Source organism: Canis lupus, chromosome 3, assembly GCF_011100685.1.
Source record: "Canis lupus familiaris isolate Mischka breed German Shepherd chromosome 3, alternate assembly UU_Cfam_GSD_1.0, whole genome shotgun sequence".
Taxonomy (NCBI): Eukaryota; Metazoa; Chordata; class Mammalia; order Carnivora; family Canidae; genus Canis; species Canis lupus.
Window position 1 is genome coordinate 9,862,187 of NC_049224.1, and position 24,022 is coordinate 9,886,208.

The window sequence follows — 24,022 nt, forward strand, 5'->3', positions numbered from 1 at the left end:
TCTCCTTCTGGAGATTAAAAAAAAAAAAAGGCAAAGAGGTATTTTTAATCAGTACATTTTGATAAAGTGTGATTTTGAAGCTCTAGATTTCACCTATGAATGTCTATCTAGAAATCTCTATGCATTAAAATTGATTGGATAATTGCATAGAAGAGCTTGAATCTAATATGAAGAATGACAAAATTAACTATAAATGGCCAACAGTTACTGAGGAATTCCCTCTCAGGTCCAGGCAAGAGATTTCTTTCAGAATTTGGAATTCGGTTCAAGAGGTAAGACATAAAAAAGTAGTCACTTTCCAGTCTGCACATATTTAAAAGGGTTTTGTTTGGACAGGGCATCATAAGGAATAGAAATGTAAGTCAAAACTCCATCTGTTTAAGAAAATAATAACACAGAACCTCCAAAAGAGAACTTTGTTTAGGTAACTCTGCAAAGTCAACTTAACTCCCAGAATAATTGTTTCGGGTAGACTTTTATAGAAGGTTGCTCTGACCTGCAAGATGGGGAGGATTATGCATTCCAGACAACATGTTGAATATAGAACGAGGCACTATATCCAGAGGAGGGAGTTCCTAATGTTTACTAGAGCATGCTATAATCCTTAGGCACTAGAAAAGGTAATGTGTAAACTTGCCTTATAGATGCATGCTTTTGTGATGCTATCAAATCAAGGCATCTGTAAAAGACAATTCATATAATTTTAAATTCAGTGATAATAGAGAAGTAGCTAAAATGTGTAATTTCAAGATTTAAGGTTGTTTCCTAAATAGTAAAACTGGCATTTGTATTTCCTCATCTATATTACTGAATCATTATTTAGAAGCAGTTTTTTAAAAAAATTTTTTTTTATTTTTTATTTATGATAGTCACACAGAGAGAGAGAGAGAGGCAGAGACACAGGCAGAGAGAGAAGCAGGCTCCATGCACTGGGAGCCTGACGTGGGATTCGATCCTAGGTCTCCAGGATCGCGCCCTGGGCCCAAGGCAGGCGCCAAACCGCTGCGCCACCCAGGGATCCCAGAAGCAGATTTTTAACATTGTCTAATTAGCTAAATGTTGTAGCTCTATTTCTGTAATCTAGTAACTTTATCATTCTTTCTGGAGGAAAAATTGACTAGACAGAAAGCTATCATTTCTTTTAAAGCATTACTCCAGGGGCCCCTGGGTGGCTCAGTAGTTGAGTCTCTGCCTTTAGCTCAAGTTGTGATCCCAAGGTCCTGAGATCACGTCCCATACCAGGCTCCCCGAGGGAGCCTGCTTCTCCCTCTGCCTATGTCTTTGCCTCTCTCTGTCTCTCATGAATCAATAAAATCTTAATAAATAAATAAATAAATAAATAAGCATTACTCCAATAATTTTTTTAGTTATTTGACATAAATTGTTATATAAAAGTAGAATACATAACTCGGTTTATTATAAACCCATGTCCCTCCAAAAATTAAAAAATAAATCTATGCCCCCAAAATTCTACACAATCTCACCAATATAGCTAAATGACAATATTCAATATACTCAGTTTTAATTCCCTCAGAATCACCAACTGATATTCCAAATGATGGGTTTTTGGCAATTTTTCTATTATTTATTGGATATTAAGTCTAAAGTATATATATATAAATATAAAGTATATATAAACTACATATTAGTATCATCTAAAATTTCAACATACAGTCACTAATTAAATGTGTAAGATTTTTAAATGAAAAACTGGAATGAGCTTGAAGAATTGAGATCCACAGAAAAAAAATATGACATTCATAAATTAAAACCCAGGAATATTTTTAAGAACATTTTTCATAAATTGAGCTTCATTTGAAAACCAACTTCCTCAGTCTTCAAGTTCAAGGTTTTAATCTATGTACAGAAAGTTGCTTTTTAATATTATTAAATGAAACAAATATACCACCATTTAAATAATAAATTACCAAAATAACACACTGTATTTTTTTTTTACAATTGAGCAAAATTTTAAACTGAAATTGCCTTAGTTTGCTACTCCTCCATCCAAGCAAAACCCAAAAGCTGTATTTCCCTTGCCCTTCTCATGTAGGGATAATTGGACCACATGGTGTCAGATCAATTCAAATTTCTAATCTTGCTTCCTCCTGTCCTTCCCTTCTGTACACATCAGTGTACATATTCTAAACCATGGATTACTTAACTATCCCTTGTTCTATGACGGCTGTACTAGGATTCCAAAATATTATATTGGAAAAATCCTTTCATTTAGAGCATAGAACCCTGTTTCTGACTTCTTTGCGAGAGAATCTCTGAAAATATATTTGATAACAAATAATCTAGGGTATTACCCCAATATAGCCTCCCAATACCTGTTTTCTTTACCTCCTCTTCTCATTTGTTTCTTCTACACTATACACTCTTCTCTACAAGTGAAAAGTATATTTAAAGTTGTACATTTTTTTCGTAAAACAAAATTTTTAATAGATTGTAATATGCCTCTATGTATCTTTCCATTCTTTTTGCATTTCTATTCAGGGTACCACATCCTGTGAATTTTACCAAATGATACAAATAAGAGTATTAGGAACACTGATTTATTTGAATATTTCTGCCTTGTATTTAATACACTATTTTCAGGTAAGGTAGTTAGAAAACTCATGTTCTCTAAATTGAGCTATTACAGTTCAGTATCCATTTAAATTACAATAGCACAAAAATTAGAACTGGTAAACTTCACAAGTTCACCATAAATCCCTTCCTGAAAAGTCCTACTGTGATCAAACAATTTGTTAAAACGAAAGTATAATTTAGGACATATTTTGATTTTCTAAAATATGATGTCCCATTTATTTTGTATAGGTGTGTGTGTGTGTGTGTGTGCGCGTGTGCGTGCGCCATATTTGGTATTTTGAAAAATAAATTTGTTTCTCTTGAGAAATCAGGCTTGGTTTTGGAGGAAACTAAATTAAATTTCCTCTTCTTCAAATTTTGATATACACTGTAGAGTTTTGCCTCTGAGATTCTCAAAACTTATTTGGTTTCCAAAAACAATGTATGATAGTATTTATGTAATTATGACCAATTCCACCTTTAGCATGCTTTATTGTTCCTTTTCCTGCATTTAAATACTCAGATAATTGGGAATATGTAATAACAAGAAAATGAGATACTCAAGACCAATTTGAACTAATATAAATAAATTTCCAATACTCACCCTAAGCACTAAAAACTTATGAGATTTTGTTGGGCTCAGTTCCTAATGAGATCTTAAAGCTCATTTTCTTAACTATATTCCTACTTTGAATGACATTTGTAGATGCCCCGTTGACTCAGTGTTTTATATCAAATTAGCACGGCTATTTTCTAACTTACTTCCTTTATTTATGAATTTATGAGTCTAGTGACTTAATGTGTATTATATCCCCACATTACCAAATGAATTTTGAATAAGTTTTTAAATTATTTTCATTCTTCTTTAATTAAATGGTCTCTACTGAAAGCAGCATAAATTTGTGTACATTCCATATGCATGCAGAACTTAATACTCAGGTTTTTAAAAACAATACCCAAGGTATTATTTAATACTCCACACATTTTGGCAGTTTCCTTGTATCTTTTTGCTGACTTTTATTGGACTAATTGCCCTATGAACAAAAGTAAAGGGCAAAAATTAACTCAGAAGATTTACAAATTCATATTGTTGTATAAGATTATACCCAAAATTAAGTCATTAAACTCTGAATAGGTATTGGAGCTTTGATAAATTATATTGGCAGAAGATTAAAATCAAATGTATACTGATTTGACTAATAGAGCCAAAACATTGAAAATGAACAGAAAGAGTAGAAACATAACAAGTATACAAAATGAAAATAGCAGGATGTCTGGGTGGCTCAGCAGTTGAGCACCTGCCTTTGGCTCAGCACGTGATCCGGGAGTCCTGGGCTCGAGTCCCACATCAGGCTCCATGCATGGAGCCTGCTTCTCCCTCTGCCTATGTCTCTGCCCCTCTCTCTCTCTCTCTGTGTGTGTCTCTCATGAATAAATAAAATCTTAAAAAAAATAAAAAGAAAATAGGGAATCTAAGATTAGCAGTGAAGATATGGGGGTATTAATATTTCTTGAAATCCATGCTATTTTTTAATTGTTTAATTTAAAAACTGAGGTATCAAATTGTATTTCACCAATACACTATTAACTTATTGATAGATGTCTGCATTCATTAATTAAATATTTATTAAACACCATCTGTATGCCAGGCATTTGGTGGGTCCAACAGTCTACTGAAGTAGGTAAATAACTGCCTCCATTCTTGTAGAGTGGAGATACTACCTGTCTAATATTTAATGATTAGGTCTCAGACTAATTGCCACTTCATCTAGAAACTTTTCCCTGAGCTATATTCCTTGCCCACAACTGTGTTAGGGGTTGCTGCTGGGCATTTCCCTAAACCTGTGTTATTTCTTTATTGTATCACTTACCGTGATTTATTGTAAATACTTATTTGAAGTATTTCAACTCCTTGATTCTAAGCTTTGGGAGGACAGAAACAAAGCTATTTGCTCACAATTATATCCCTTGTGTCCAGCACAGTGTTTTGCACATGGTATATGTGGAATACATACTGGTTGAATGCATAAAAAAGGAAGAGGGAGGGAAGGAAAAAGAAGAAAGAGAATCCAGGAAGGGAATAGAAAAGATGTAGGAAGGGAGAAGTAATTCCACACTGGAAAGCTCTCAAGGTCAATTTTTTAATTGAGTTTTTAATTATAATTCCAGTATAATTAAATACAGTGTTATGTTAGTTTCAGGTGTATACTATAGCGATTCAATACTTGTATACATTACCCAGTGCTCATCATGATAAGTGTACTCTTAATCTGCACCGCCTAAATCATCCATTTCCCCACCCATTTCGCATCTGGTAACCATCAGTTTGTTCTCTATTTAAGAGTCCATTTTTTGGATTTTTCTCACTCTGTTTTTCCTTTGTTAATTTATTTTGTTTCTTAATTCCACATATGAATGAAATCATATGGTATTTTTCTTTCTCTCACTGACTTATTTCTCTTAGCATTGTACTTTAGTTATGTCCATGTCGTTGCAAATGGCAAGATTTCATTCTTTTTTATGGCTAGATAATATACCATTGTATATATCAGTGTATACATACATACACACATACATATGTACATATACATACATATGCATAAACATACATACATATATCATATCTCTTTATTCAATTATCAATGGGCATTTGGGCTGCTTCTATAATTTGGCTCTTGTAAATAATGCTTAAATAGACATAAGAGTGCATATAGCCTTCTGAATTAGGTTTTTATATTCTTTGGGTAAACACCCACGAGTGCAATTACTAAGTCGTAGAGTAGTTCTATTTTTAGTTTTTAGTTTTTTGTTTTTTAATTAATTAATTTATTTATGATAGTCACAGAGAGAGAGAGAGAGAGAGGCAGAGACATAGGCAGAGGGAGAAGCAGGCTCCATGCACCGGGAGCCGGATGTGGGATTCAATCCCGGGTCTCCAGGATCGCGCCCTGGGCCAAAGGCAGGCGCTAAACCGCTGCGCCACCCAGGGATCCCCTATTTTTAGTTTTTTGAGGAATTTCCATACTGTTTTCCAGAGTGGCAGCTCCACTTTGCATTCCCACCAACAGTGCAAGAGCATTCCTCCTTTCTCCGCATCCTTGTTACAATTATTCCTTGTTTTTTTTTTTTTTATTTTAGCCATTCTTCAGGAGTGAGGTGGTATCTGATTGTGGTTTTGATTTGCATTTCCCTGATGATCAGTGATGTTGAGCAACTTTTCATGTACACACTGGCCACCTGTTTGTCTTCATGCAGAAATACCTGTTCATGTCTTCTGCCCATTTTTAAAATTGGTTGTTTTTTGAGTGTTGAGTTTTATAAAATTTTTATATATTTTGGATACTAACCCTTTATTAGATGTTTCATTTGCAAATATCTTCTCCCATTCAGTAGGTTGTCTTTTGTTTTGTTGATTGTTTTCCTTTGCTGTGCAGTTTTTTACTTTGATGTAGTCCCAATAGTTTATTGTTGCTTTTATTTCCCTTGCTTCAGGAGGCATGCCTAGAAAAATGTTGCTACAGCTGATGTCAGAGAAATTACTGCCTGTGCTCTCTTCCAGATTTTTTATGGCCTCAAGTCTCACATTTAGGTCCCTAATCCATTTGGCATTTATTTTTGTGTATGGTAAGAAAGTAGTACAGTTTCATTCTTTTGCATTTTTCTGCCCAGTTTTCCCAACACTGTTTGTTGAAGAGACTGTCTTTTTCCCATTGCATATCCTTGCCTCTTTTGTCAAGGATTAATTGATCAAGGTAAATTTTGAATATAATTCTCAAATTCTCTTCCTATAAGTCTAATAATAATGACATATGGGAAATTAGAAAAAAAACTAAAATTACAAAAAAAATCTCTCACCTCAAATTTAAAATGTGATAAGGTTCTAGAGATAATAGAAAGATGAGATCAAATTCTACATTCAATCTATTATGAAATATGAGCCACAGCTATAATCCTTTGAAGAGTTTGAAAAAGAGTCAGTAAATCATAGATAAAAATGCCTGTATTTATTCTCTAGACAAATATTTACCTGAGCAGGCCAAGAAGCAGGATTTCAAAATGTTTCTACCTACAGAGGCTATAGGATATTTTTTAAAACACCCAGGTGTCATTTTTGATATGACATACCCAATGCTAGAATTTAAAAGAAAATATTTTCAAATCAGTAGAAAAGTATTTATGAATTTCATAGTGCAAAGGTCATTTAGAATTAAAATATCAAGAGGTTTTTTTTTTGTTTTGTTTTGTTTTCTATTTGGAGCTGTATATTCAGTTTTCTACAGAAAACATGTATTACATTTATACTTAGATAAAATGAAGATGAATTTTAAAAATGGAAAATGTAGAACTGAATTGAGCATAAAATCATGTAGCAAAGTGTCATTATGAGTATCTATTTATTTTTATTATTTATTTTTAAAAAATATTTTATTTATTTATTCATGAGAGACAATACAAAGAGAGAGGCAGAGACACAAGCAGACAGAGAAGCAACTCCAAGCAGGGAGTCCAACTGGGACTTAATCCAGGGTCTCCAGCATCACACCCTGGGCAGAAGGCATATGCCCAACCGCTGAGCCACCCAGGCGTCCCCATTATGAGTATTTATATTTAAAAATACATTCACCTATATATTACCAATGAATTATCTTTGTCTAGAATGACAGTATGTATTGAATTATGTCCCATGTAAAATAGATTATTATCATTAATTTTTTAAATAAATTGATTGGATTGAATTGTCACACCCTTTTTTGCTTTTGGGATTTTGTAACTGTGCTACATTGTCTTCTGGAAATTATAATTACAGGTGAAAATTAGAACAACTGGATCAGTGATACATATGTATTTTGCAGGTTTTTGAATATACTGGTACATACTTTCAGATAGGTTGAAGGTATGTATTTCATTTCATTATTTCCATGACAAAGCCTATTACTGTAAACTTTGAAAATATTTTCTAAATTGATAATAAATTAATGAATGTTTTTAGTTATTTACACTTGGGCTTTTGTTAATAACATTTCCAAATAGTATTTGATGTATTGATTAGGAAAGTTTTTGTACTATAAGTCTATTTGTATTATTTTTATTTGTATCATGTATGTATTTGTGTTTCATTACTTTATGAATTGCTTGTTTAAAATATATTTGCAAGTCAAAACTAATTTTTCATTTTTATTCAGTGACACTTTAACCCATTATATAAAAATACATCAAAATATTAATTTCATACAGAGAAATAAGGATTTTTGATCCCCTTTGACAAATTAATCTATATGAGACATAAAAAGCTATTTGGATCACATTAACATGATGAACTTTTAATCATTAGTCTATGCTCAAACTATGTCATCCTGTATTCAGCTATGGGTTTGGAGAATTAAAATATGAAATTAACAAATTACAACCTTTGCCAATAAATCTGTTATTTTTACTGCAAGATAGGGTAACCATTTATGGCAGTAAATGGTTCAAAGTGCACCTAATATATTCAGAGTTCACCAAATTCTTTGCATTTCCAATCTGACCTACATCATATTTATTGGCCTATAATGACTGTGGATCACAACAAATTCAGGATGCTTCTGGAAAGGCAAAACCTCTCCTATTAATAATGCAGTAGTTGAACATTAAAGTACCATCACTATGATATTTTATGACGTGATAAAAATGTTAAAAGTACATTACTATACAACTGCAGGAGTACATTCGGCCATAAGTGTGTTTTAAGTACTAAAGAGTAACAGGAATAAAATAAGGACTGACTTGGCTTTCACGCAGGTAAAAAAAGACATAGCACATGTTATCAGGCTGCAATGACAGTATGTTTGTGTGTGTACTGTGCGTGTACAGACACAGCACAATGGATTGAGTTCATGTATATCTCTCTGTGTGCTCAGGTAGATACATGTGTTCATGCATGTGCCTGTGTTTGTGAATGTGTGTACATAAGTGTATATAAGGGTGGGATTCAGATTTCATGGCTCACAGTTGAAGATGTTAATAATATATTTAGTGGGTGGAAGGTTGTATAGTGAGGGTATAAAATCAGAGGATGAACATTTTCTGAGTACAAAACAGAGAGTGACAAAACCGAAGTGTCCAGCATGATCAGTAAATCCAGCAAGGACTAGACTAGTTTGTAGCACAGCGCTGATTTTCTTTCATATAAATTATATATTTAAACCAAAAAAAAATGATTTTTGAGAGGTGTCTATATCAGTTTATTATTGCTGTGTTACAAAAAATTACTTTTCCATCTTGAACACACATTTATTCTTTCACTGTTGCTATGTGTCAGGAGTCCAGGCACAGCTAAACTGAGTCCTCTGCTCAAGCTCACAAAGCTACATTCATATCAGTACACTCAATTAGGAAGGGATTTACTTCTAAACTTATTCAGGTTGTTGGCAAAATTAATCCCTTTTTCCTTGTAGGGTTGAGGTACATGTTTTATAGCTGACTATTGGCTGGGGTGACTTCAGCTCATAGAGGCCACCTGCAATCCCATGCCATGTGGCCTTTCCAAAGGCAATTCACAACATACCTGTTTCCTTCTTCAAGAGAAGCAAGACAATCTCTTTCTAACATCAGAAAGGACCTAGTTGCTCATTTAAGGTCTTTTATCTAATTAATTAGGTCAACCAAGGATAATCTATCGATGAACTAAAAATTAACAGATTTGGGGCCTTAATCACATCTGCAAAATCCATTTCCCTTTGCCATAAAAAGTGCAGTGATCACAGGGATGACATCCCAACATATTCACAGTTCCCACCCATAGTCCAGGGTGGGCTATAAACAGGCAAGTACACCAAGGGACAGGAATCTTGAGGGCCATCTTAGAATTCTGTTTGGGACAATGGTGAAACATCCTATACAATTTATGTACACCCATTTCCTGCCTCCAATCAATAATATTAATTAGTTTAGGAAATGTTTGAGCATAGAACAGAATGACATAGTTTGAACATAGACTAATGATTAAAATTTGGTCTCTTTCTAACTCTCATTTTTATCTACACCTCCAAGTATCTATTCTATTGTTTCATTCCATGATTTTTCCACTGTGCCACCAGCAGTAAGTTATTACCCAGAACTGCTGGTCTTAGCTTAGTATCTCCCTCAAATCCCCTCACCACTCCAGCACAATGTATATTGCAAAAGCAGCATGGAAAAAAGACAGTAAACACTTTTCCCATAGACAGGACTGAGTTTCACTCTTGATATCCTCCTTTTTACAAGATCTTGGACAAGCTATTTCACTTTTCTGGGTATTAGGTTCCTTGTCTATCAAATGAAGTCATAATATCTACTTTTGTCATAGTTAGATGGAGAAACTATATAAAGTATAGTTGACACATAGAAAGTGCTCAATAGGAGAAAACCTCCAAGAGCACACATACTTTGGCAGTGGTTCTAGGTTCTATTTAATTTTTAGCCTTTGCATAACAACTTTCGTTTACCAAAAATATTTTGTATTCTAGGTCATATGCTAAGTACATTTTCTTTTGCTAAGTACATTCTTTGCAATTATCTCATTTAATGTTATATTAGTTCCCTGTGGTTATTGTAGCAAATTACCATAAACCCATTGACTAAGAACAGAAATTTATTTTCTTATAGTTCTGGGGACCAGAAGTTCAACATCAAGATGTCAGCAGGGTTTTACTCCTGCCAAAGGCTCTAAGGGACAATCCACTCCTTGCCTCTTCCAGCTTATGGTGTTCCTCGGCTTGTAACCCTATCACTCTGGTTTTTCTTTCCATTGTCACACAATCCATTCCTCTATTGTGTGTCTCTCCCCTGTATTTCTAAGGATACTTGTCATTAGATTTAGAGTCCAACCAGATATGCCAGGGAGATCTCATCTCAAAATCCTTAAGTAAATTACATCCAAAGAGACCCTTTTTCTAAATAAGGTATTATTCACAGATTCTGGGGATCAGCATAGATTTTGGGAGGCTACCATTTGGCCCACTACCAACATCCAAAATCCCTAAATTTATAGAAGAAGCAACCAAATTTCAGAGATGTTTGAGTATTCCTCAAGATCATATGGACAATTTACAGTATGGATAGGCTTTGGTGGTGATGGGTTATACACATATTTCTGAGTCCATGTCTAATTCTGAACCCCTGGTTGCACACTGTACTCTGGCACATCCTGGCAAGTCTTAAGAGCATTCAGGAAATCTTATCTTGGAGGATATATCTATCAGTAAAAGAAAATTTTACTGTTTTTTCCTTATATGAGCTTAGCCTGATTTTCTGAAACTGTCAAAATCATTTCTTCTAGTAAAAATTAACCTGAGTGTGGGAGTGAGTTGAATTGCTTTAAATTTAAAGATGTCAAAGTAAAGGTCGAGTGGATGCCTATCTTGGTTCTTTAATTAGAAGATTTTCGAGTTCTGTACTAAGATTTTAAAAGCAGGGTGAATCACTTCACCTTTGTGCTGTGATCTTTGGTGCTTTTTTGTTGACCCTTGGCACCACAAATTAAGCGATCAGAGATAATTTGGAAAAGAAAGTTAAGTTCAGGAGTTTTGAAGGAGTACATTGTCTCCCACATTTCCTCATCATTCCATTTTTGTCTTGCCTTTCCAACTACCAGGGACTTATCCCACATATATACTATGTTGTATTGGTGATTATGGTATGTGGTTAATGTGTCTCAATTTACACATATACTTTTTTCTAATCTTAGCAAATTTTCTTCCCCATAAGATTCTTTTCAGATTAACTAAGTCTTTCCCCAAGCCCCAGGAAAAGGGGAAATGTTGCACGTAATATATATTCTTTTTTTTTTTTAATTTTTTATTTATTTATGATAGTCACAGAGAGAGAGAGAGGCAGAGACACAGGCAGAGGGAGAAGCAGGCTCCATGCACCGGGAGCCCGATGTGGGATTCGATCCCGGGTCTCCAGGATCGCGCCCTGGGCCAAAGGCAGGCGCCAAACCGCTGCGCCACCCAGGGATCCCACGTAATATATATTCTTATAATGACTATATAAATAAATTTACAAGAAGCCACACACTCTAATGAAAAAGTCTTAGGCTAGGATCTTTAAAAATCTGCATTCTAGTTTCAGTTCTGCACTAATTAATTGTGTGATCTCAACTGAGGGCCAAGATAACTTCTTATTTGCAAAACTGAGATAATTGCTATTTCCTGACTCAAATCATTGCTGTAAGTATAAAAGAACTTACAAAATAAATGTTGAAATCCTCAGAAAACAGTGTGCTAACTTTAAACCAAGATAAAAGAATAAGGAGCAATTGAAATATGCAAATTAAAAAAATCTATAAAAATATTTGGAGGGTTTTCTCAGTCATTTTCTATAGTTATCAGTGGTGTATTTTAAGCCTTTAAGACATCTATCCCAATGTCATTCTCTTGCTAGAAGATCAAGATTTCCTTAGGATTTTAATGTTATTAATGACATAGAAATTTGCTTCTAATGAAAACACTTCATTTTATAATGGCAATTCTGCAAATTCCAAGAAGTGCCTTTGGAAACTCATTCTAGCCTCCTTTTCCCCTTAGCCTTTATTTCCAGATGTGTTACAACACTTACTCTATGTGAAAGCTCATCAGTCAGCTCTGGGGAGCCTTAATTCTCAGGCATTTACTTCAATAGATAAGTGGTTAAACAGTAACCAAGTGTATAGGCCTTTCCAAGAGAGGGGAAAGATGTTTGTAGGGAGAATGCAAGACGGTTGAAAAGTATTTAAACACAAATGATTAGTGGAGTTGTCCAGGGACCAAAGAGCCTTCTGTTGAGTGGATAGGAAGAAAAGATTGGCCTGCTGTTTTCCACAGATAGTTTGCATTTGAAGCATAAAGTAATTAAGCGTTTTAATTTTGATCCCTGTGGTGCCTCTCCTCAGAGCACAGCAGGGAGGGTGAGCATAACTGGCACCATTTGGAAGGTTGGGTGCCTGAGATTGGAGCAAGTCTTTGTTTGTACTTGAAAACTGACGTTGGGGTTTACTGTGTTGCTTTATTTACGCATACTCTGCTCCAATCCATGTAGTAAGCAGAAAAATTGTGCCTTCCACCCCACCTTCAAAAAGCAGCCTTGAATCCTCAAAGGCTAGGGTAAAACATTCTGTCATCAGAGAGATTAGCTGTGCGCTCACCTGGGCAGACGCCAGAGCTGAAAATGCTCGTTTGGATTCGTATCTATGTTTGTTTCTGATATGATTTTGTACTCAGACAAGATTATACATTATTGTTTATAGTTTTACTCTACTCTAGAACATATTAATGTGAACATCCAAGGCCCTATAGGGTCCCTTTGATTTCCTAGTTAACTAGGTCTTTGAGTTAGGCTTACATACCAGGAATAATTGAATAGGAGAATAGACCTTTTTTTCCATTTGATATAATAAAGGTAGAAAAATATAAAAGAAGATTATCTTTCAAAACAGAGTCAGAACTTTTTAACCACTGAGACTTCATCCCCAAACAGTGCCTGGCATGTTGCAGTATACTTCCTATACTTGAAGATCCAATAAATCAATGAATCTTCTCCATTTTTACTTTCTACCATGTAATACAGTATGACAGCTCTGACTCTGTCCTAGGCTGCATACCTTAAAGATATGATAATATACATAAAATGCAAAAGATTTAATGCTTAGGTGGAGATATTTCTATTTGATCTACCAATTTCAAACTATTTCTCTATTTGTTTTGCAGTTACAGCTATGCTGGACTAGGCAACTAAAGATCTGTATTCTGGACTTCATTGAAATACTTGGCTCATTTATCTTGGATGCCAAATTGAGGTCTTAGTGTCTTTCTCATTAATCTTGCAGAATAGGCCTATAAGCCAAAAGAGGGAAAGTATACAGTCTTTTTGAAACTTTTTGCTACTTTCTGAAGTGTCCAAGGATGCTATGCTATCCAAATTTGAAAGGTAATTTTTCAGGATAAATGAGAAGCACATCACCTGCATGAGTACTTCTGGTCACCAGGAAAAAAAAAATGGATTGATAAGTAGAGAAGTATTATAATATTTATCTTTGTTGTGGAATTGAATAAAAGAAATAGCCTATAACAAATATATTGATATGTTACCATAACATGTTTGTTAATGCAAAACTAAGTATACGATAAATTTATCTAATATTTTCAAAACAGCAAGATCAAGACTATTATTTAAAGCAATGTGTTAAATGCTGAATAAATGTGGGATTTTACCACATTCATTCATATTTCACACAGGGACTACCCTTCCATCAGTTTACTGCCCTGCATAATTATTGTTATATCATTTATTTATTTGTGATATATTGTATATTATTGTAACCTGTGATTGAATATTAAATACTTAAAAAAAATTCTGCTGGTTTTCTTGTTCCAAGAGGACATAATATTTAATATTTAGAAAAATTCTGCTGGTTTTCTTGTTCCAAGAGGACATAATATTTTAAAATCAAAGCCAAAAAATTCATAGAACTATAATATTCTAAAGTGAGAAAAATTGGGATGCCTGGGTGGCTCAGTGGTTGAACATCTGCCTTTGACCCAGGATGTGAGTGATCCCGGGATCGATTCTCACATCAGGCTCCTTTCAGGGAGCCTTCCTTGTGGGGAGGCCTATGTATCTGCCTCTTTTTCTCTCTGTCTCTCATGAATAAATAAATAAAATCTTTAAAAAAAACAATAAAATAAAGTGAGAAAAATTATAAATCAAGTGAAAATGTATAATTTTTAGAAAAAAGGAAAATAGGATTGCACAAAAATTTTGAAGATTGTTGTTAGTAGCCATATTCCAAAATCAGAGTGGCTTAAGGGAGAATACAACGTGTGGAGAGAGCATTATTGTATGACAAAACTAAAACGTCCAGAGATATATCTAGGTTAAAGCATAGCATAGCTAGATTCAGGTCCTTAAACACTATTTTCAGAAAATTTTACTTTCTATATCTTGGTCCTGCTTTGATCTGTGTTATCTTTATTCTCAAGAAGAAAATTTCCTCAACATCAAAATGGCCACTGGCAGACACAGGCTTACTCGCAAAGTCTAGCAAACTCAACCAGAGTTTTGCTTTTCTGCCAGTAGTTCAAGCAAAATCTCAAGATTGATGCTCACTATCTTTAATGAAACTTGGTTCACCCTTGTTCTTTTGAACCAGTCACTATGGGGAAGGCAATATGGAAGTCTCACTGGTGAGTTGTGGATGATATATACCCCATCCTGAAGGAGGAGGGAAGGGTGTGGTTTATTCATATTACATGCACAGAAAGTCAAGGTGATAATTATACAAAGAAAGGGTAACCAGTGTGGGGAAGGCAAAATCAATACATGTCCCCTGTAGAAAGTGGTACAGCAGTAAGAGAACTTTCTGAGAATGGAGGGAAGTGTTTCAGAGAAAAGAATTATGAAAACAAGGAATAACAAGAAGGTGTTATTATTTAGAAGAAGGCACCAAATCTTCCTTAAAATTAATAATATTGAATATTGGATCACTGAAGAGTAGATATTATCAGTTAGTTGCAAGATGTTCAAGAAGAGGCCGAAAGAGTGGAACTAATTTAAAAAAAAATTATGAAAACATAGTTGGAAACTGAACTTTGTCATTCCTTGGGAAGAATATTTTAAGATTTCTATGTAATGAAGTTTCAGGTCAAAATTCATCTCATAGTCACGATCATTTGTTAAGTAAATATATATAGTCAGGTTATCTAGAATCATGATCCACTAGAGAAAATAGAAGTAAATGTGATCAGCAATGTAGTGACACATTTGAAAGCTACTTGTCTTGATTTGAATTCTAGTTCTTGCTCTTCTCTTTGCTCTATGTATGAACTTGGGAAAGCTACCTGAGCTTATGGTGCCTTAGTTTACTCATTTAAAAATGTGTGTAATATTAGAACCTACTTTACAGGGTGTGTCATAAACTGTGAAAGGTCAGAAAGTAAATGTGCTTGCAAGATAACAAATTTTCCTGTCTGTTTTACGGACGTTGGTGTAAGAGAAGAAACTCCTGGGTCAGAGACAACTTAATTACCCATGGCACATGCCATTATTTTCTTTCCAGTGAAGTCTCATCAGGTGACATGGTGAGGTCTGGTGGATGCTGCACATCTAGTATATTTGTGTTAACAGTTTAAAGTACTCAGGCATAAGAAACTCCAGCATTTTTTAACTGATTGCAAGCAATGGATTCCTATGGAAAGACAAGATCTTTAGTGCATTGGACAAAACGCAAGCCAGTCCTTTACTCAGGAGGGACACATAATATCTATTTTTCAAGGCTGTTTCATACGCAAACTTTGGTTTTTGAAGATAATGAAGAACCAAAAGACAAATAACCTCTGCTTTCAAGAAGAAAAGAAATGCAAGAAACACATAAAGGATTATCTCCTTACAGATTGTTGCAACTTAATGAATGTTCTATTATTATTATTATTATTATTATTATTATTATTATTATTACGCAGCGGTTTGGCGCCTGCCTTTGGCCCAGGGCGCGATCCTGGAGACGCGGGATCGAATCCCACGTCGGGCTCCCGGTGCATGGAGCCTGCTTCTCCCAATGCCTGTGTCTCTGCCTCTCTCTCTCTCTCTCTGACTATCATAAATAAATAAAAATTTTTAAAAATTTATTATTATTATTAAATGATTTTTAAACTATTACTGTAATAATATATATTATTCCATTTATTTAGCTCTCATGTATGAGTCATAATCATATATGTTCAGTCCAATTAGTGTGATTAAGACAACTAACAATTGCAATAAAAGGCCTAAAACATCCAAACGTGGAACTGGATCCCACAGCAAGACTCTGAAAAGTCATAATTTTATTTACATATCCTTTTCTTAAAAAGCCTCAACTCAGGCTTAGGAACTTTCCATGTTTTTCATTTATTTTCCTCATATTAATTTATTGTACTTCCACATAAGATCTTTTATTAACAAAATAATTTCATGTCTTTATTAGATACAGAAGAAATTAATGTGTATGATAATAGCAATAATAATCTAGAACATTATCCTCCATGAGAGCCTACATTATCTTTCTTTAATATTTTTCTTATTATATTTTTTCTGAAAATTTCACAGAGAATTGCATTATACAGTTAAATTACAAATATTATAGAAGAAAACTTAAGAAATATAACCAACAGGGAAAAGCTCAATAGTATTATGAGAAGAAATGGAGGTATAAAATTGCAGAAGAAAAATTGCAGATCAAAAAAGTAAAAAATATGATTGCCTAGGGTTTTTTTTCAGTAGTAAAACTAATTTAAAAAAATCCAATGGGTAGCCAACATAGAAAATACCTGGAAAGAATATATACCACAGGGTAATGGTGGTTAAGAGTGCACAAAAACTCAAACATCCCATTAACAGACTCACCAAGGGATAATCCTGTAGCTGCCAACAAAATAGTTTGAATTTTCTGCCAGAAGACCAGATGCTGCTCTGTTAAAATTAAAAGAAAATAAAGTCTCTTGAATTAGTCTGTGACCTGTAATACTACTTTCACAGGTGGAATGAAGCATTATCTGTAGTAGGAATTAAGAGACCTATTTGTAAAGAAAGACATATTGCAAACATTTTTTTTAAAGATACCAGGTTGTGTGTATATGTGTGTGTACATAAAACCTAGTGCCAAATAACAATAATTCATTTGCACAGTTCTTTATCATTTTAGATAGACTTTTCAATTTTTTACCCTAATACAGGTTAACTTTATTATGATTATATATTTGTTTTCATTTTACAAATTTTTGGTAAGTTGAAATTCAAAAATGATAAATAACCAGTAACCTCTAACTATAAATATCTTAGAACCAATGAGGTGATACACTGAAAATTACTAGATTCTAATTTATTTTGGAGCTTACAGATATGCTCTCCACTGGTAGCTTTCTTCAGCTTTATTCAGAATGTGTGGTAAGAAGTCAAAATTTAGTAAGAAGATAGTTCTTTCTTGGTTCATTTCTTATATCCAAGTCTGCATATTTTTGAAGCAGTTTAAAGACATCATTGCTACAAAACTAAAAGGCAACGTTTAGAATGAGAGAAGATATTTATAAATGACATATCTGATAAGGAGTAAGCATCCAACATCTATAAAAAAACTTATCAAACTCAACATCCAAGAATCAGAGAATCTAGTTAAGAAATGGGCAGAAGATATGAATATACATTTTTCCAAAGAAGACATATAGATGGCTAACAGACACATGAAAAAATGCTCAACAACACCCATCACCAGGGAAATGCAAATTAAAACTACAAGGAGTATCACCTTATACCTGTCAGAATGGCTAAAATTAACAACATGGGAAGCAACATATGTTGGTGAGGATGTTGAGAGAGGAACCTTCTTACACTGTTGGTAGGAACACAAATTGGTGCAGCCAATGTGGAAAACAGTATGGAGATTCCTCAAAAAGTTAAAAATAGAGCTCCCCTATGACCCTGCAAATGTACTGCTAGGTATTTACCAAAAGGATATAAAAATATTGATTTGAAGAGACAAATGCACCCTGATGCTTATAGGTGCATTATCAACAATAGCCAAATTAAGTCACTCAGAGAAAGGTAAATACCATATGATTTCACTCATATGTGGAATTTAGTATTCAAAACAGATGAACATAGGGGAAGAGAAAAAAACAAAGAGAGAAGAAAACCGTAAGAGACCTTTAACCATAGAAAACAATTTGAGGGTTGCTAGAGAGGAGGTGGGCAGGGGATTGGCTAAATGGATGATGGGTATTGAGGAGGGCAATTGTGATGAGGATTCAGTGTTATATGTAAGTGATGAATCACTAGATTCTACTCCTAAAACTAATGTTATACTTGTTAACTAATTAGAATTTGAATAAAAACTTGAAACAAAAGCAAACAAAATCAGAAGACATTGTTGCTGACCACTAGTTCCATGATATCATTTACCACAGCTACCTAGATTAAAATAATGATACAATAATAGTTTACCATAAGGAACTGTATGAATTTCTCACATATGTTTTTCTATAGGAAAAGGCATTACAATTTCATTTTTTCTTCTAAATAACTGAAAAAAAAACACAATTAATAAACTTATATCATGTATATATATTCTTGGGGACTATGACAAAATAAATTGGATTAGAAAGCATTTTAAATGGCCTACAAGTGAAGGTCTCCTAGAGCACATGTAATGAGAGTGAGTGACACATGAGGAGTTCATTTATTCACTTCCTTATTTGTCAAACATTTTTTAATACCGATTGTGTCAGGGACTAGAGTGGCTACAGGGAATACAATAGCTGGTAGATAAATGAACAAAAAACCATAGTGTCTTCCTTCGCGATACCTAAATTTTAAATAGGAGAGGCTAATTAAATAATTAATAAGCATAAAATTTCAACTCCATCCAGTGCTATGTAGTTCTTAGAAGTGCCTATAACAGGAGGACTTGAGTCCAGATGTTGAACTTAAATGACAAACATGAGTGAATTAGAAAAACAGAAGAATACTTCATTTTGATTTTTAGAAACACCATGGTCACAATAGAGTCACAAATGTTTCCACCAATGCCTCTTTATGCAGAGGAGCATTAATTTATACCCCAGGGATCTGGGGACACAGCCAAAAGGGCTTTTCTCCAAAAGTAACATCTCAGGGCCGTAGCCTACTTTAGACTAGGGTGACCTCACATGTCAGTTTGCCCTGATTCATCCTAGTTTATGCTTCCTGTCCTAGCTTAAATTTTTAATGTCACTAGTTTACTCTCAGATTATGCTTGTTAGGACAACATTAATTATACTGTCAGCGCTTCTTTAACTAATATTTTATCCTAAATTTCCACTGCAATGTTTGACTTTGTGCTAAAATAAGCCTGTGTCATTTTATATACAAATAAACAATGAGTAAGATAATGCTCAAGGGGAAATTATTAGTCTTAGAGCAACTGCAATTTGAGTAAAGACTATTTCAATGGACTATTTAAACACATAATTAAAAACTGTTTTGAATAATCATGAATAATATAGCCTCATCCCTGATAGTTCCAAGAGAAAAGAGATGAATACAATTGACCATACTTGTAAGAATTCTAGAAACAGAAACAGAGAGGACAAAGTAGCTACATAGTACAAGGTGATTTGAATTTCTGTTATTGATTTTTAAGATATCATCTTTGTGTATTTTTATTAACTTCATATGTCATTTCCTAATCACTAATTTATTGTCTTATGTATTCATTCAACATATATATTCTGAGTGCCATCAGAACATCAGGCGCTGTTCTGCTCAAGATATAGGGGATATGGTGGGGAATAACAGAAAAAAATCTAACTTCATAGACTTGGTTAAAATTTGAAGACTTTTATATTTAAGAATAAATTATAGAAATAGCTAAAGTTGAGCAACAGTGTACTATGTATGTGAAGAGAGAATCCATACAGGAGAAAGTATAGAGTCAAAGTCGGACAAAAATAGATCGCATAGGCAGTATTGAAAGAAGCTTGCTATGACTAAGTTGTATGCTTAACTTTGAGTTTCCCAAAGGCAAAAGAAAAAAAAAAAGAGAGATTCAATTAATTATTGTTTGTCCCCCTGGTATGGAAAAAAATTATTAGAAGATACAGAATTTCTCACAACAATGTCCATCCACACATACAGGCACACCATAAACAAGAAATTGTAAATAAAAAACACTAAGAGAAACTACTTAATTATTCCAGACCTCAGGTCTGCAAAAATAGTATACACACAATAAACCAGAAAACTCAGAAAAACACAAATTCTTGGGTGCTTTGTCTAGCATAGTGCTTTTCATGTTGTCCTCAAATGTAGTCTGATATGGGAACCCCAGAGATACTGAGCATTATTTTTTTGTTTTTTAATAAAAATGGAAGTCTTATATTATACAAACTATTTAAATACAGAAATAAGTCTTTTTACGAGTAAGAAAAAGATAAACTAATAAATATATACAATTATATGTAATGTACATAATAAAGATTTTTTAAACTAATTTATTACATAAAAATTATTCTGAATTCTACACCAAACCAAAAAAAACCTCTAAAAGGGACAAATACAGGGTTGCCTGGGTGACTCAGAGGTTAAGTGTCTGTCTTTGGCTCAGAGTGTGATCCCAGGGTCCTGGGATCGAGTCCCACGTCGGGCTCCCTGCATGGAGCCTGCTTCTCCCTCTGCCTGTGTCTTTGTCTGTCTCTCTGTGTCTCTCGTGAATAAATAAATAAAATCATTAAAAATAAATAAATAAATAAATAAATAAATAAATGGGACAAATACAAACTTCTTATTAGTAATAATACAGACTTTAAGATCCTTAAAGAAAACATTATAATCTAAAAATACACTAAATAAATATTCATAAAAACTATACAAAGTATATATCTGAGATGTAATAATAAAAATATTTTTAAATTGTTAATTCATCAATTACATTGATAGAACAAACAGAAAAAATTTGTTTTCAATATTAAAGAAGAGATATAAAACAAATTATGAACACAGGAGTTTAAAGAAGTTATATAAATTACCATCATCATAAATTACATCAGTAACTTAGTGCTTAAATTGTGAGGCACAAGAGCTTTGTATACATAATTTGCTTTAAAATTATATATAAAAACCTATAGATCCACTGTTTTGCTATTTCTAATTTTCAAAAAAAATCAAAATAGTAGAAACAGAATTTAAACTTAGTTCTAATAATCTTCAAAACAAGTATTGATTATCAATATGCTCTGTTGAATTAAATCTATAAAAAACTGGAGTTAGATAATAAAAACTAAAATTGAGAATATTCTTTTAGAATATAACTGTGAAAGATGATTGATAAAATGATATAAATATGTAAACATAAAACGTAAAACAAGCTGAAAAAAGTATTCATGTTTAGTTATTAAATTCATTATCTTTTACATATAAAAGTTCTCACACATTAATATACAAGAGTTACATATTCCATTAGAAATATTTTTAATATTAAGTACATAAAATAGCCAAAGCTATTTCAGACATATTTAGCTTAACCAGCAGTTGTAAAATATGCAAATTAAAGCAAATTTCAGTTTTGCTTATATAAGATCGTATGAAAGAGTGATGTGAAATGAGTGAAATATCTCTTTCATATGTAACAGAAGTATAAATTGTCATGTTTTCTTGAATGTAGGTTAGGTAATATAGAATCAAATGTTTGAAATATTTTCATCACAGTTTACCCAGTGATTCCACTTTAACTAATTTGTCCTAATGAAGTAATCTGAAATGTACTCAGACTGAATACAAATAAAATTACTCTAGCGCTGTTCATGATAATATAAATGAGATGAAGAGAACATACAATGTAAATGATCTAAGTGCACAAAAAGAGCAGAAAGTTAAAATATTTGTTGCATATCCATAGGCAGTAATTCTCTGTAATCTCTAAACCTATCAGCAAGGTTATGTAATGTCTTAGAAACACAATCAATCATTAATTAATAGGTGAAAATAAAAATATTTCAAACATTGCACAAAATTAATATTTGGAAAAAATCCACATAGTAGTTATAGTGAAGTCATATTTTGAAGAGAAAATAAATCTATATACTCAGATTTATAGATTCAATATTGGAAATAACTGTAACAATTCTAACAGTAGCTGTCTCTGAGAGTAACCATATGAGGAACATTACTTTTCTCTTTGTACTTTTCTATATTTCTTATATGTGATTATAGCAAACAAGAAGTAATCTTATAATCAGAGAAATTCTGAAATAGTCTTAATAAAATGTCTTATCTGTAAAATGATTAATCTTTGAAGAACTCAAAGTCTGTGTTCTTAAGCCACACAAATATGTATTTCAGAAATATAAGCAGACACAAATGATATAGAAGTACCCAGAGAACTGGTTTTTAAGTGACTTGAAGAATTTTAATCATCTTTATATGTGATTGTTACCATTGGCTTATCATTAGATAAAACAAGGCACCAATAATTTGGCTGTCATAAGTCTGTTCTATATTTCCTTTCTAGGAAGCATGACAAAAAGAACATTGCTCCTCAGGATTAGAGGTACCATCAAATTCACAACTTCTTGTCAAGAAGACGGTACATAATAAAATAATACTCTTCCTCTTGTCTCTACAACTTGGCCTAGTTTAAAGAAAAGCAAAAATTCTCATAAGCATGGATATAAACACTATGTATGAGTGTCTTATAAAAACATAATATATATCCTTCCAGAATTCAGCTCTCAGCAAAGTTCTCAATTGTGGGCAGGATGTGTTTTATTAAATGGCCATGTGAGGTGTAAGAACATTTGAAAGCAAGCCTTCACAATGTTTTCCACAGCTAGCTGATTTACAAACCTGCTGAAGGAGGAAGGAAATTGGGTAACAGTTTATGCTTTTAAAAGCCATCAGGTCTGAAAAGATATTATCCTCAAGAAAAGGAAATAGCAGCTGAGTAGCTTACACTGAACCCAGTTTTGTTTTTCATCGTACAGTTGGCCTTCCTTAAATGGAGAAGAAAGAGAATCTTCTCAATCCCCTTCTTGGGTTGTCTATAACTCAAGCTTATGTTTATTTCTGTAACTGGCACAAATCTACTTTTCCAAATGATAAATCTGATTTTCAATGTACTTACATTTAGTCAACAGTTTATGAGAAAGCACATCTTGATAGCATATTGGAAATCTGTGAGTACGTGAAAAAATTCGTAAGTAACAGAGAAAGGCCTACCATTTGCTGAACAGTATGATGAACCCTTTGAAGGATATGGAAGAAATATAAGACTCGACTCCTGTTTTTTGTAGGATTACAGTTCTTCTGAGATGATACTAATTTATTGAATGCTTTTTGTCTTCCTAGAGCTGAGCTAAATTCTTTAAAATGATAATTTCACTTAATCCTTAATATTTTGAAATACATCTCATTATTCCTATTTTACAAACAAGGCCACCACATTCCAAGAGGTTAAGTATCCTGCCTATGGTGGTATATTTAGTAAGTACCAAAACTGGGATTTGGAACTTTGTCAGATTCTAAAATCAGGTTTTAACACTGTTAAATTATCTTATCCAGACATTTCAGACAGATTTTCACTGTGAGTTAGTTCATAAGCTGGTCTTAACCAGTGATTCTGCTCTGCTAAGAATATGAGACATTTTAGACCATTTGCTTACCTCTGGTTAGAGACTTGGGCTTCCTGAATCTCAAATAATAAAAATCTTAATTTTTAAAAGACTATTTTATTTATTTATTCATGAGAGACACACAGAGAGAGGCAAGGATACAGGCAGAGGGAGAAGCAGGCTCCTCACAGGGAGCCCAATGTGGGACTTAATCCCCGGACCAGGGATCACGCCAAGAGCTGAAGGCAGACGTTCAACCACTGAGCCATCCAGGCCCCCCATAAAAATCTTAATTTACATCAAATTAGCAAACCCCATATATTTACATCCTGAGC

At 33.4% G+C, this 24,022-nt stretch overlaps 1 long non-coding RNA gene across 1 annotated transcript; it reads right to left on the reverse strand.

Annotated features, from left to right (window-relative positions):
* Positions 1-637: 637 nt before the first annotated feature.
* On the reverse strand, positions 638-17,682 carry LOC106558558. The gene is made up of 3 exons (XR_005356615.1): positions 17,445-17,682; positions 16,954-17,019; positions 638-679 (listed from the first exon to the last, which is right to left on the reverse strand). It is a non-coding gene; the product is annotated as an uncharacterized LOC106558558 (long non-coding RNA).
* Positions 17,683-24,022: the final 6,340 nt, after the last annotated feature.